This window comes from Rhinolophus hipposideros, assembly GCF_964194185.1.
Source record: "Rhinolophus hipposideros genome assembly, chromosome: 9".
In the NCBI taxonomy this organism is placed as follows: Eukaryota; Metazoa; Chordata; class Mammalia; order Chiroptera; family Rhinolophidae; genus Rhinolophus; species Rhinolophus hipposideros.
Genome location: NC_138055.1, coordinates 1,572,482 through 1,586,771, shown reverse-complemented (window position 1 = coordinate 1,586,771; position 14,290 = coordinate 1,572,482). Strand labels below are relative to the sequence as shown.

The following is a 14,290-nucleotide window of genomic DNA, read 5'->3' as shown; positions in this document are numbered from 1 at the left end:
GAGACAAACATTTAAAAGCATGTATTTTATACTTTATCCCCCTTCTGAGGGGTATTATAACAGGACATTTCATTCATTATGTTGGTATTAAAAGAGATCTAAAATATTTAAAATTTGCTGTGTAATATTTAGTTTCCAATCCACCTGGATATTATTTTTAAGTATGATATGAAATAAGGATATATTTTTCATATTGATAAGCGATTATCCATGTACATTTAATGAAAAAAAATCTGCATTTTTCTCATTAGGGCTATATCAAATTTGCTGTATCTTGATTCTACATATCTCCGGTCTGTCCTGCGCTATTTCCTTCCATCGAATTATTTGTCTATCACTGTTCTCTCAACACATAGTCTTAACTCTATAGCTTTCTAATATATATTATTATATGGTGGGACAAACCCTTTATCTTTTCTTCACAACTAACTCAATTATACGTTGCCCTTCTCTATTATGTGATAATAGACTCATCACGCTCCATGAAAAATGCCATTAGAATTTTAATTACACGAAATTCACAGACTAATTTAAGGGCTGGCTTGTTTATATTACTAAGACCTCCAGTTCCTAAATATACCTAGCCACTTATTCAGCCCCACATTCATTTCCTTTGAAATTTATAATATTTGTAAAGTGTGGGAAATCTTTTTCATCTTACAGTATTTTTTGGAAGACAAATGGGAACATTTTCTTATTGTATTTTCTATTTCTTTTATTGTTTAGGAATGCTAGTGACATTTTTAAAAATTATCTATCCAAAAAACTTCCTTGATAGTTTTGCTTCTTTGTCTATGGATGCAATCACATCTTCTACAAATAAATATAATTTTATCTTATTTTTATGATTTCTGAATCAAAATTTTCTTGCCTTATTGCATTGGCTTGTATTCAGTGAAAATGTGAACAGAAGCAGTGAGAGCTGACTCCTAGCCTCGTTTCTGACTTCAGGAAGGATGCTTTTTGCATATTATCCCTAAGGACAACCCATTTAGATTGCTCGTAGGAGACCTTCAAGCTAAGAAATTACTTTCAATTTCTATTTGTCAAGTAGTTTTTATCCTGAATGGATCTTATTTTTTTTAAACTTTTATTTATTTTAAGTGTTTTTCCAGGACCCATCAGCTCTGAGTCAAGTAGTTGTTTCAATCTAGTTGTGGAGGGTGCAGCTCACAGTGGCCCATGTGGGGATCGAACCGGCGACCTTGTTGTTAAGAGCACTGCGCTCTAACCAACTGAGCTAACCGGCCGCCCCTGAATGGATCTTGATAATTTTCAGTACATTTTTCTGATGATCTTTGTAATGATCTTTTTTTAACCTTTAATTTCTTAATAAAATGGGGTCAATAGTCATATTGAATAATTTTGAGACCCTAATAGGTCACTTCAAAAATTCTCCTCAAAAGTCCTTCAGCAAGGTTATAGTAATCAAAACAGCATGGTACTGGCATAAAAATAGACACATAGATCAATGGAACAGAATAGAGAGCCCAGAAATAAATCCACGCCCATATGGTCATTTAATCTATGACAATGGAAGCAAGAATTTAAACTGGGTTAAAGACAGTCTATTTAATAAATGGTGCTGGGAAAACTGGACAGACACATGCAAAAAAAATGAAGCTGGACCAGCTCCTTACACCATATACAAGAATAAACTCAAAATGGATTAAAGACTTAAATGTAAGATCTGAAACCATAACACTCTTAGAAAAAAATATAGGAAGTAAATTAGCAGACATTACTCTTAGTAATATTTTTACTGATATATCCACCTGGGCAAGGGAAGCAAAAAAATAAATAAATAAGTGTGGGATTACATCAAACTAAGAAGTTTTTTCACAGCAAAGGAAACCATCAACAAAACAAAAAGGCACCTTACTGAATGGGAGAAGACATCCACCAACAATACATCTGATAAGGCGTTAGTATCCAAAATTTTCTTTAAAAAATCTTTTACAACTCAACACCAAAAAAAACAACCCAATTAAAAAATGGGCAGATGGCATGAAGAGACATTTTTCTAAAGAGGACATACAGATGGCCAACAGACATGGAAAAAATGCTCAACCTCACTAATCATCAGAGAAATGCAAATAAAAACCACAATGAGATACCACCTCACCCCAGTCAAAATGGCTATCATCAATAAATCAACAAACAAGTGCTGTCGCGGAGAAAAGGGAACACTTGTGCACTGTTGGTGGGATTGCAGATTGGTGCAGCCACTATGGAAAACAGTATGGAGGTATCTCAAAAAACTGGAAATGCAACTACCTTATGACCCAGCAATTCCACTCTTAGGTATCTATCAGGAGAAATCCAAGATGCTAATTAGAAAAATATATGCACTCCTATGTTTATTGCAATGCTATTTACAATAGCCAAAACTTGGAAACTACCGAAATGCCCATGGGTACACAATTGGATAAAGAAACTGTGGTATGTTTATACAATTGAGTATTACTCAGCTAAAAAGAATGAAATCTTACCATTTGCTACAACATGGATGGACCTAGAGAACATTATGTTAAGTGAAATAAGTCAGATGAAGAAAGACAAATACCATATGATCTCACTTATATGTGGAATCTAAAGAATAGAATAAATGAACAGACAAGACAGAAACAGACCCAGAGATATAGAGAAAAAAAAGATGGTTGCTAGATGGGAGGGGGTGGGCACGGGGTGAAGGTAAACGGATTAGAAGCACAGATAGGTATTCACAATATTGTCACAAAGATAGAAGTGCAGTTTGAGGAATATAGTCAATAATGTAAAGATTTTGTAGAGTATCCGATGGACACTTGTATTATTAGGGAGACCACTTCATGGACGGTGTAGGTGCCTGACCACTGTCCTGTACACCTGAAGTTGAAGCTGAATAATAATGAATGTCAACTATAATTTAATATACATATAGTCACGGGATGTGGAGTACAGCATAGAGAATAGAGTCAATAGAATTGTAACAGCTGCATACGATGTCAGAGGGGTAGTAGATTGAGATAGGGGGTTATCACTTTTTGAGGGATGTAAATGACTATTACATTGGTTTATATACCTGAAACTAAAAAAAAAAACAAAATTCCTTCAATGTCCACTTCCCTGACCTTATGCAGCCTTGATATTGGTGATGCCTTTAAGAATTGTTCCACCAGTGTTTGACCATTGACTTTCAAATGTATCCATGGTGGTCTCACTTTGAAATGTGGAATTTATCATCATTGTGTCCAAGCTAAAAGCCACACAGGCTCACTTCAGAATGCGGCTGCAGTTTTGTGATATTTGGTTATTTCTTTTGTACCGTCTCCCAACTCACTGCTTTGCATGTTGACTGCTTTCAAGCAGGCTCGTTTCATGCGACTTGTTTTTTTTTTTAATACAATTTATTTCAATGACTCCTTTTTAATTCATGTTTAAAATCTCCAACTAATTCTTTTTCACAAAAATGAGTTCAGATATCATTCTCTGTTTTATTTCCATTGTTTTTATTCATTTGTAAATCAATTGTACCTCCAATTATCTCTTTAAACACCTTCAGCATACTTATTTGGAAGCCTTTGCTTTTCTTTACATAAAGGCATGAATGATTTTCACCTACAGTCAATTTATTTTCCAGGAGTTTATTTTCTTGGTTCTATTTCTTAGAGTTATATTCTCACATGCCTTTCTCAGTTGTATCTCCAAGCCAGATCTGAGGAGGAGAGCTCGGGGTTGTTCCCCCCTTTATTTCTGTGTCTCTCTCTTCTCTTTCACCTTCCTGCCTCTTCCTCTCTGTGCCCGTGTCTCTCTCTCAGGGTGTTGCCTCCTCTCTACCTGTGGGACAGCTAGGTCCAGGTCTTGTCACAGGATTCATGGGACATCCTGGCAGGCACACTGGACACATAGCAGGCCCACCCATGGTGCCAGCAGGGACTGGGCTCAGATCCCGGTCACGTGGTTCTGAGGGGGACACTGTTTGCTCTCGTGTCCCAAGAGATGAGGGGTCAAGGACTCCACCTCACCACCTGGCTACAGGCAATGAGCCTGGCTCTCGTCTCCATCTTCTACTATCTGGCAGGCGTCAACCCTTGTCTGCCAAGTGACTAACCGGCGCTTGGAGGCCACCTCCTGCAACGGCTGAGATCCCTCTCCCACTCCCGGCGCGGAGACACGGACCCAGGTTTTGGAGCTTGCAGCTGTCTTTGTATTTTCTGTGACCGTTTCTACATGCGCAGCAAAAGGGTTATTGTAACAAACGCACTACACTGCCTTGGTGGGAAGCCTCTGTAATTGCTGCTAAGTGATATGATTTTAAATGATTTGTATTTTTGTCTTTTATTCGGAATTTTTCAAGCAAAAGTAGATCATAAAGATTATGTAGCAAAATGAAGAATGCTTATTTTGTAGAATTAAGTAGAAAAGAGTAATACAGATTGATATGTAATAAGCAATAATTATGTATGTATATGGACAAGGGTGAAGAGAGAACTTAGAAAAACTAAGACAATGTGATGGTATTATAGGATTCTGGGTAAATTTCTCTTTGATATTTATTTGGACTCAAATGACAATAACGAAGAGTATATAATAGTTTGCTAGATTGAAGAGACAGAAAAATTAAGTAATAATTGTATTTAATAACTAAGTGATTTTTTTTAATTGCAAGAAATAGGTCAAGTCTGCAGGCAATTGATACCAAGTAGAAGAATCTCAGCATTTGTAATGGAAAAAAAGAAGTAAATAGAAATATTAGCATTGAAAGAGGAAAAAGGCTTTCTCAACAAAACAGCAGGTGAAGCTAGGACTTCTAAGAAGGCCCTGAGCAGGTGTGGGCAGCAGTTGCCTGCTGGGCCCTCCCAGAGGAGGCTGGTGGCCCTGTCCCAGCAACTACAGGTCCCTCTGGGACCTCGGCCTGGGAGCAGGGAGCCCAGGGTCATATAGAAGGTGGGGGTAAGACATCCTGGAGGAGGTGAGACCCACACTGAGTCATAAAGGGCAGAGAAAAGCCCTGAGAAAGGTCTTCAGTCATTGAGCCGATCAGAGGATAAGAGACTGCCTTTCAGGGTGACAGCAGTAACACACAGCTCCTTTCCTCCCACTGGCAAATACGGGGGCTCCGCTGTGGACATTTTAGATAACACACCCAGGAGGCAAGGGGAGCAGAGGTTCACCCTGCTTGAGGCCCCCTCGGCCTCTGGATGGAAATATGGGTGGGAGCCACCTGCCTGGGTGGTGGTGGGGGGGTTCAGGCCACCACACGTGCAACAGCCCAGGTGAGGTTTTCCTGGGCTCTGCACACACTGTCACATGGCCATTGGCCCATCAGATACAACAGTCCTGGGCCCTGCAGGTTTTTCTGCGCTGCCTCCCCATTCGGTGGCAGAAAGGACCTGAGCAGGAGCATGGTTGGTTTGAACACAACAAACGTGCGGTCCTCTCGGGCTTCAGCACTGGGAGTGAGGGGTCGGTGTGGGGCTTGCCAGTGTCCTGGTGGTCACCCTGCATGGGCCACGCTGCCTGGCTCGCCACAGGCCCCGTCTGCAGAGTGAGTGGGAGACCCCTGGTTGGAGAGTGGCGTGCACCTTCAGGTTGAGCTGGTCCTGGGCGGCGAGGCTGCTGGCCAAGGTCACTCCCATCACTGCGCTCCCACGCCCATCCTGACAGCTCATGAACTGCTTTCCTGAACAAGGTTGGTGGAGCAGTTTTGTTAAGATTTTGATTAGGAAGCTGTTCCCTTAGGGTATCCTCTGATACCCCACTAAAGAATGGAGGTGTTTATCCTTATTCACCAAGGAAATGGGTTGTAAGGAGAAGAATTCCCCACAATTTATTCACACAACAAAACATTAATGAGCATTATTAAATTCCTTTTTAGTGTACGGGGGAAAAAAATGCAAACAGTGATTTAATGAAGGATTTTGCTCTCAATGCTATTTTTGACCGTAACAAAGGGGACATCCTTATTATTCAGAAAGCAGTTGGACTGGGAGGAGAGGTTCTATAAACAGCCATTAGCATCTTAATTACACGATAATTCAAAAGACAGCTACCCTGGAAAAAACTCTGGCCCATGAATCTTTGGTTCTCAAAGTCCAAGGAGTGAAACAGACTCCGAGGATACGTCCTGGAAAGGGCCAGGCAGACGGGGCTTCATGGCGTGGGGCCCAGGATGTTTCTCCCCCGGATGATGGTCTGGGAGGCCGCGGCCCAGCTCCAGGAGTGGGCACTGGTCCTGGCGGGAGGACCCTGAGCTGTGCGCAAGGCAGGACCTGCCATGATGACAGTGCCCCCTAGGGCTGGGGTGCGGTGCCAGCAGGAGCGAGGAGCCCTCGAGGTCCTCTGCGCGGTCATCAGGACACGACTGGCCAGCAAGGGCTAGGCAGTCGGTTCTCCGTGCCGGTCGCCTCCAGTCTCGGAGCAAATCCTGGGAATAATCTGTGTCAGGTGAGAACCTTTCATCAGGCCTGGTAGACCTCACTCAAAGCCACTTCTCCCTAAAGGGAAATGTATTTGCACAGTTGTAAGAAGAAAAAAAAGTGTTCCCTCAGGAGGACGCCTGGCTGAGAGACCGAGGACTTACCCGCGCTCTCTGCGGCCCCTCTATGACCCCGCCGGGGACTCTGGGGGCCTGGTCCTCAGGCAGGAGCTCTCCTTGAACTGCCTCTCGACAGCTCCGGGCAGATGTCCCACACGTGTGAGGTGCCGGTGAACAACCAGTGCTCCTTTCCAGTAATTTCTGCAAAAGCTCCAGCACAGGCTCATCCTGGAAGCGACCCCTGGCTCCAGGTGGGAGTCCTGCCAACTTGGGGGCTGGGGAGGGACCAGCTCCCCTCGGAACACACCGACAAGGGAAGGGGGCAGTTCCCTGCGGGAGAATCCCATCGGGACTGGACTCTGCTGCCAGAAGCAGGGGCGCAGGGGCTGGGCAGCAAAGGGTCTGGGCTCCCCTGCAGAGAGACCAACACCCCTGGACGCACCGAGATCCGTGGCCTTGGAGTTCTCGTCCAGTAAAGTGTCAGGAAAGCTCAGCGCTCAGAGGACACAGAAGCTGCCCTGTCAACATGAGGGCAGGACCCTCAGCCCCCCAAACCCACCCTTCCTTTCCTCTCTTGTGGAGGCCACAGCCCTTCCCCTGAACCGCCAGGGCTCCAAAAATCATGCTGAAACCGGTAATATTCCCCACCCCCAACTGTCACATAAAAAACTGTGATAGAGAAGAGAGGTCACCTCAATCAGTGTCCAGATAGAAGCACCTGGAGCACAGGTCCTGGAGATACTCACCTGAGGAGTGGGGAGGGGACTCCAAGTGATGGGGCAGAGCAGACACCCTCCTGGGCCTGCAGTCGGGCGTCTGGAAGTCACGGTGGAGTCGGGGGTCTCGTGTCACCATGTTCTCTGTACGTATGGCTGGCTTTTTCAAACCCCACATGTAAGAGAGATCATACGGTATTGCTTTGTCTGATTTATTTCATTTAGCAAAATGCCCTCAGTGTCTACCCTTGGTGTTGCAAATGACACGGTTTTCTTCTTTCTCGAGGCTGCATGACTCTCCGCTGTGTGTACAGACCATGTTTCCTCCAGCCACCCATCCATTGCGGGGCAGCTGGGTTGCTTCCAAGTCTTTGATGCTGCCATGAAGACGGGGTGCGGGCAGCTCTCCCCACTTCTGAGCTCAGTCTCCTTCAGTGCACACCCAGGGGTGGGATTGCTGGATCAGAGGGGAGACCTGCCTAATTTTTTGAGGCACCTCCATATTAACTAATCTTATTGCGATAATCAGTTTGCAACACACACATATAAATCACGACGTTGCACACATTAAGCTTACACAACATTACATGACAATTATAGCTCATAAAGCTGGAGGAAAGCCAGCAGAAAATTTAATTTCGTCTACAAGAAGGCTGTCCAGCCCGTGTAAGCCATCGGCCAGCGGTGACTTTCCCAGGGCTGGCCTAACTCCCGGCGCCCTCCCAGCTTCCCATCCGCTGCTCACAGCTGCTCTGCTGTGCAGACAGGTGGGTAGACGGGTGAAAACATAACTTTAAATACTTCATGAAAGTGCTAAAGAAGAACCACCTACACCCGTGAGGGTGTGACAAAGGGACGCAGGGACAGCTGGAAGAGCCCCCCCAATGGCCACCGCTGGAACAATCTGAGCAACAAAATAAACCACATAACATTGAACCATAATCCTGTGTAAACGTCCATGAATCCATGCTAATCTAAGTAAATGATGGAATAAATCAATAAGGACAAGAGACAAATCTCCCACGCAGAAACATGCCGCATAAGTTATAGATATCTGCCCTCTGGGGGGTGTGGCATGACTCCCACCCTGAAGTGTGACTTCCCGCCACAGAGGACAGGCCGGACTGGAGACGCCTGACAGACACACCTCGGTCAGGCGACCAAGGTCAACCTCAGTGATCAGTCACGAGGGCAGGATGAGCCCTGAGGTGATGTGATGAGAAGGGCACTTGACCTCTGTGGGCTTCCTCCCCAAACTCAGTTTCATGCTGAGAAACACAGCAGAGAAATCCCAGTCGGGTTACATCCAATAGTACACCTGCCCAGTCCTCTCACATCCGTCAAGGTCATCAGGAACAAGGACAGTCTGAGAAACGGTCACAGCCCAGAGGAGCCTAAGGAGATGTGATGACTGAATGTCGTGTGGGCTCTGGATGGAATCCTGTGACGACAAAATCACAAGGAAAAGGCGATAGATGACACCTAAGGAGACCTGAAGAAAATACGGATTTTAGTTTAAACTAAGTTATCCGCACAACAACCACTGCACCGACTACTAATCTAAGATGGTAACAACGCGGGGAGAGAGTGCAGGGTATATGCCAACTCTCTGTATCCTCCCAATTTCTCTGTAAATCAAACTGTCCGAAAATGAAAGGTTGATTTTAAACAGCACTTAATAAAAGCAGTTTGGGGGAGAAAATTCTTCATCATCGGCCAGCCTTCCAAGGCAGGGCTTGTGGCCAGCAGCCTTCCAGCACCATCGTCCCACGGGAGCACCTGGATGGAGCCCAGCGCCCCCCACGCTGACACAGCCTCGGCTTTGCGGACAAATGAATGGGTCCACACCTTCCCACTTAGGGCCCCTGGTGGGAGGTGCAGGGAAAGACGGGAGGGGCCCCGCGAGCAGGAGCTCCGCGATGGGAGGGGCTCACAGTACCGTCTGCACCTGTGTATACCTGGGACCCTTCAAAATGAAAATCAAAGAAAGCCAGGAGGGTGGCTGAGACATGCTGATTGAGGCTGGAGATGACCAACGGTGGAGGCCTGGGCATGGGAGGTTGTGTGGGGCTCAGAAGCCCCGATCCAGGAGCCTACAAGGCAGTGACGGGCTGGGTCATCGTCTTCCCAGATGGGAGACGAGGCCATAAGTTCTGGGCCATAGAAAGGGCTCTGGGCACAGCGGGTAGACTCTCGGGCCCAGTGTCCTGGGATCCAGGGTGGGACACAGCCCCTCTGAGATGCCGGCTCTCAGTTTCGACAGGCCTGTTCTCTCTGGTCCTCAGATGTCTGACCACGGCAGCGGGGCAGCGGTGAGTGTGCTTTCTCACGGACCTGCCGGCCAGCGCGCTGGCCCATCCCGGCTGGGCTGGGCTGGACTCAGCGGCGACAGCCATCCAGCTATCTATTCCCCTCCGCTCTTTTGTCTGTCTGTTTATATATCTTTATTTTCCCCTGGAATATTTTCTATTAAGTCTCAGGCATCATGTTAATTTACCCCTCATCAATTCAGTACGTGCCTCAAAAATAATGACATATTTCTTATAAAACCAGGATGCCGTAGCGTACCTGACACAATTGACGACAACACCTGAATGCCATTTGATATCCAATGTTCATTAAGATTTCTTCTGACCGCTGGTTTAGGATCCCCCCGGGGTGACAGCCCCACTCTGGAGCCCTCTCCCCTCTACACTCCAACCCTCGCCCCCTCACCTTTGACTCCTGGCCCTTTTTTCAGGACCCAACGTACCAAACATGCCCCTGGAGCCCCTTCTGACTACAGGTTGGGGCGTCCTGCCCAGGGCACCGGGTTTCAAGGCCCAAGTCCTGCACAACAGTGAATAGACAGAGCTTTTCACTTTCCAATTCTGCTGCTCCTTCCCATACACACTGAAGTCCAATCTTGCCAAACAATCTGCTTTCCCTGGACACCCCTCTGTCTCTGGGCCTTCGCACACTGTTTCCTCTCCCTTCAGTACCCTCACAGCATGTTATCTGCTCGGTGAAAACCTTCTCGTCCATTCCGGAACCACCCAGTGTCACCTGCTGTGGTACCTTTCTCCTAGCTGACACGACAACGTGCCCATATAGTCCTGTGTTCCCTGTTGACACACCTGTGGCTGCCCCAACACTGTGAAGACCCCTGCGGTGAGGGGCTGGGCTGGCCCTGCCTCTTCTCACCAGGACCCCACACAGGGAATGGGACTTAGGACTGCCCCATTCTTTGAGTTTTGAGTAACTGAAAGGAGAAGTATCTCATCACAGATTTCACAGGGAAAAACACTTTTAATTATGAAAAATACAAAAACGAAGACTTTTGCTTCTAAAATGATGGAACAGTGAGCGAATATACCCTCTTGCTTGAATCAACCAAAAAAATGACTGAAATATATGAAACAATGGTCTGCAAGATACTGGACATCAGACAACAAAGGACAGTGATCTCTGAGAGATGGAAAACAAACTATGGACCCTGTGCTTGCCCCAACTGGCCACCTGGAAAGAGCCCCCAGGCTGCAGGGCACAGACAAGCAACCCAGAGGAACCCAGTGGACTCTCTGGGTTGAGGAGATGGAGCCAGAGTTCATAGAGACCAAATTGGTGGGAGATCCACTGCAGAATGCCAAAGACGAGACACCTGTCCAGAGAGAGGCCTCCCAGGTCTTCAGAGGGCTCCCCGTGACTGCTCAGCTGAGCAGTAATCAGTGCATGCATGTGGAAATCCGCCCCGGGCCAGAGAAAGAGCCACCCAAAGGATGAGATGTACCATCCCTGTTGTTCAGACAGGGCCAGGAAGAGTGCCCGTCCCCATGGTCCAGACGACAAAATCTCAAAGCCCATAAGAAAAGGTGGGGACTCAGACTGGAGATTTCCTTCATGGAGGGAAATAATTAGCCCTAGACCATATACTGCTCTGGTCCCACCTAAAGAAAAATACATCTCAGAAAGCAAGACCCAGAAGGATCAAACTGCTTCCAAGTACATTACCTGTAACCTAGAGCAAGGCTCAAGAATATTTACAGAACTACGAAGGTACCCAGCTCCCACCAAGGAAAACTCATAATGTCTGTCATCCAATTAAAAATCACCAGGACTCCTATGCAACAGGACATTTAACACATAACGTAACGAGGAGATACGTGTATATGGGTCTGTTGAAACCAACACAGCAAGGACACAGATGTTAAAATAAGCAGACAAAGACAAAATCGTTGTTAAAACAATAATCCGTATGTTCACGGAGCTAACTGGAGACATGGAGATACTTTCCAATGGCCCCAAACGAAATGCTAGATATAAACACTATAATGTCTGAGATGGAAACTATGCTGATCGGTGTAACGGCAGATTAGAAATTGCTGAAGAAAAAAATTAATGAATTTGAAGACATAGTAATAGAAACTATTCTAAAGGAAACAGAGGGAAATAATTTGAAAAACAGAGCACTATTAAGCTGTGGGATAACTGTAAGCAGCGTGTAATAGGAGTCCTCAAGTAATACGAAAAGGAAAACTATTTGAAAAAATAATGGCTAACGTATTTTCAAATTTGATGAAAAACTGTGAACCCCTAGAGCCAAGAAGCTCATAGGACACCAAGCACAAGGAAACTACACCAACACACATCATAGTAATCTTCTAAAACTACCAATAAAGAGAAAATGCAAAAGCAGCCAGAGAATCAGGATATGTTACCTACAGAGATGACACAAAAGAACGGAGACTTATGTAGATGACATCGAGGAGCACAGGTTACAGAGGAACACGTGTAAGAAAAACAGCAGATATCTTGTTGAAAACAATGCAGGAGAGAAGACAATGACACTTCTTTAAAGTACTGAAAGGAAAAAAAAAAATAACAAAAAAAACTCTCAACCTAGAATTCTATACTTAGATAAAAGGGTTTCTAAAATGGAAGTGAAATAAACTCTTAAAGACATTCAAAAGATGAAAAAAATCCACTACCAACAGCCCTGCTTTAAAGGAACTGTTAAAGGTAGTCCTTCAAGCAGAAGAAAATAATACCAAAAGGAACAATGGGTCTACTCAAACAAGGACATTAGAAATAGCAAATACAGGGGTTACTTACTTTACAAATGAAGTGGTATAATAATATACCTTCATATAATATAATGAAGCTAGACTGGGAGGAGCAAACACTAATATAATAAAACAAAGAGTTATAGTTGATAAGCCTAAAAGTAAAACTGCATCATAAAATATTCAGTTAATTCATAGGAAGACAGAAAAAGAGGGAAATGGGAAAAAAGAACAAGTGAGATAAATAGAAAACATTTGGCAATGTGGTAGGTGTAAATCTAACCACCTAAATCATCACATTAAATGTGATTCTCTACCCATCCAACAAAAAAGCAGAGACTGTCAGATTAGATTTTTTTAAAAAAGAGTCCCAACTGTATGCTATGTTAAAGTTATTAACCTCAATAATAAAGACACACATTTGCAAAAGTAAAAGAATGGGAAAGATGTCTTATATTAATGGAGTGGGTATATTAATTTCAGGCAAAGTTGATTTCATAGAAAAGTATTACTAGTCGTAAATATGGTCGTTTTATAATGACAGAAGGATCAATTCATCAGGAGGACACAACAGTCCTGAACGGTCACGTACTTAATTACTGAATTTCAAGACACTTGGGGCAAACTGCAAGGCAAAACAGACAAGTCCACAATTACAGTCAGAGATTACCACGCCTGTCCCTCAGTCATTGGCAGAACAAGTACAGACATCAACGAGGGCTCAGATGATTTGAACACTGTACTAACCCGACGTGATTGAAGCGTACGGAACATCCCACCCAACAATGGCACGGCTCTAGTGCTTAAGTGCCTATGAAACGTTAGCACAATAGACCATCTCCTAGGCACAAACAATCTCTCAGATTGTTTTAAAGGATTCAAGTCAGACAAAGTATGTTCATATCAACATAGACTTAAATTAGAAATGACTAACAGAAAATCTTTGGAAAAATCTTCCAAAAATTTAGAGACTAAATAATACACTTCTAAATAAGTCATGGTTCAAAGAAGAAATCCAAAGGGAAATGAGAAATTTTCTGGACGGGATGGAAATGAAAATACAGCTAAAGTCGTAATTGGTGTGTGTGGGGTACTATGATTTTCTCAGTAGAAACAGAAAAAGCATTTGGAAAATTCAATATCCTTTTCTGATAAAACCCTCCAAAAGTTAAGTGTAGAAGGGAACTTCCTCAACCTGAAAGAGCTTCTGTGCAAAATCTTCAGCTGACATAATGCACACTGGTGAAAGACTGAAAGTTTTCCTTCTAAGACCAGAAGTGAGACAAGGACATCTGTTCCCACCACTTACATTCAGTGTTGTGCTGGAGGTTTCTGCCAATGAAAAAAGGTAAGAAAAAAATAAAAAAGTAATCCAGATTCAGAAGTCAGAAGTGAAACTATCTTTATTCACAGATGTTAGGACAGTTTATGTAGAAAACTTGATGGAATCAACCAAAAAGGTACTAGATCTAATATCTGAGTTTATCAAGGCTGCAGGATACAAGATCAGTATAAAAAAACAAATAGAATTCTATATGCAAGGAACATTCAAATACTGAAATAAAAATGATTTAAAATAATACCCCAAATACCATTTAACATAGTACCAAAAATATGATACAGGTGGCAGAAGATGGGAAAGACCTGCATACCAAAAACTACAAAATATTGTTGAGAAATTAAATAAGGCCCAAGTGGAGAGATACACAGAGTCCATGGGTTAGGAGATTCAATACTCTTAGGGACGATTATCCCCCAAATTGATTTACATATTACATGAAATCCCAATAAAAAACCCAGCGGTCTTCTTCATAGAAATTGACAAACTGATTCTAATATTCATATGGAAATGCAAATGATTTGGAAAAGTCAAAACATTTTTTAAACAAAAAAAGATAAAAGACTAACATCACCAGATTCCAAGACTTCATATATAAAGCCACAGCCATGAGGACAGTGTGCATGTAGGTAGCTTAATAGATCAACGGTACGGAACAGAGTCCATAAATAGG

General features: G+C 43.9%; 1 long non-coding RNA gene across 6 annotated transcripts in view; it reads right to left on the bottom strand.

Moving 5' to 3' along the window:
* The window catches only part of LOC308501602, a 37,571-nt gene that overhangs the window by 16,433 nt on the left and 6,848 nt on the right, over window positions 1–14,290 (bottom strand). For 2 of the 6 annotated variants that reach the window (XR_013993920.1, XR_013993922.1), the window contains 3 exons: window positions 7,267–7,396; window positions 6,566–7,038; window positions 4,484–6,479 (listed from right to left, as the gene is read on the bottom strand). This is a non-coding gene — a long non-coding RNA (uncharacterized lncRNA). Of the gene's footprint in view, window positions 1–4,483; window positions 6,480–6,565; window positions 7,039–7,266; window positions 7,397–14,290 lie in introns of those variants that run through there. The other 4 variants (XR_013993923.1, XR_013993921.1, XR_013993924.1 and 1 more) reach the window with 4 other exon arrangements.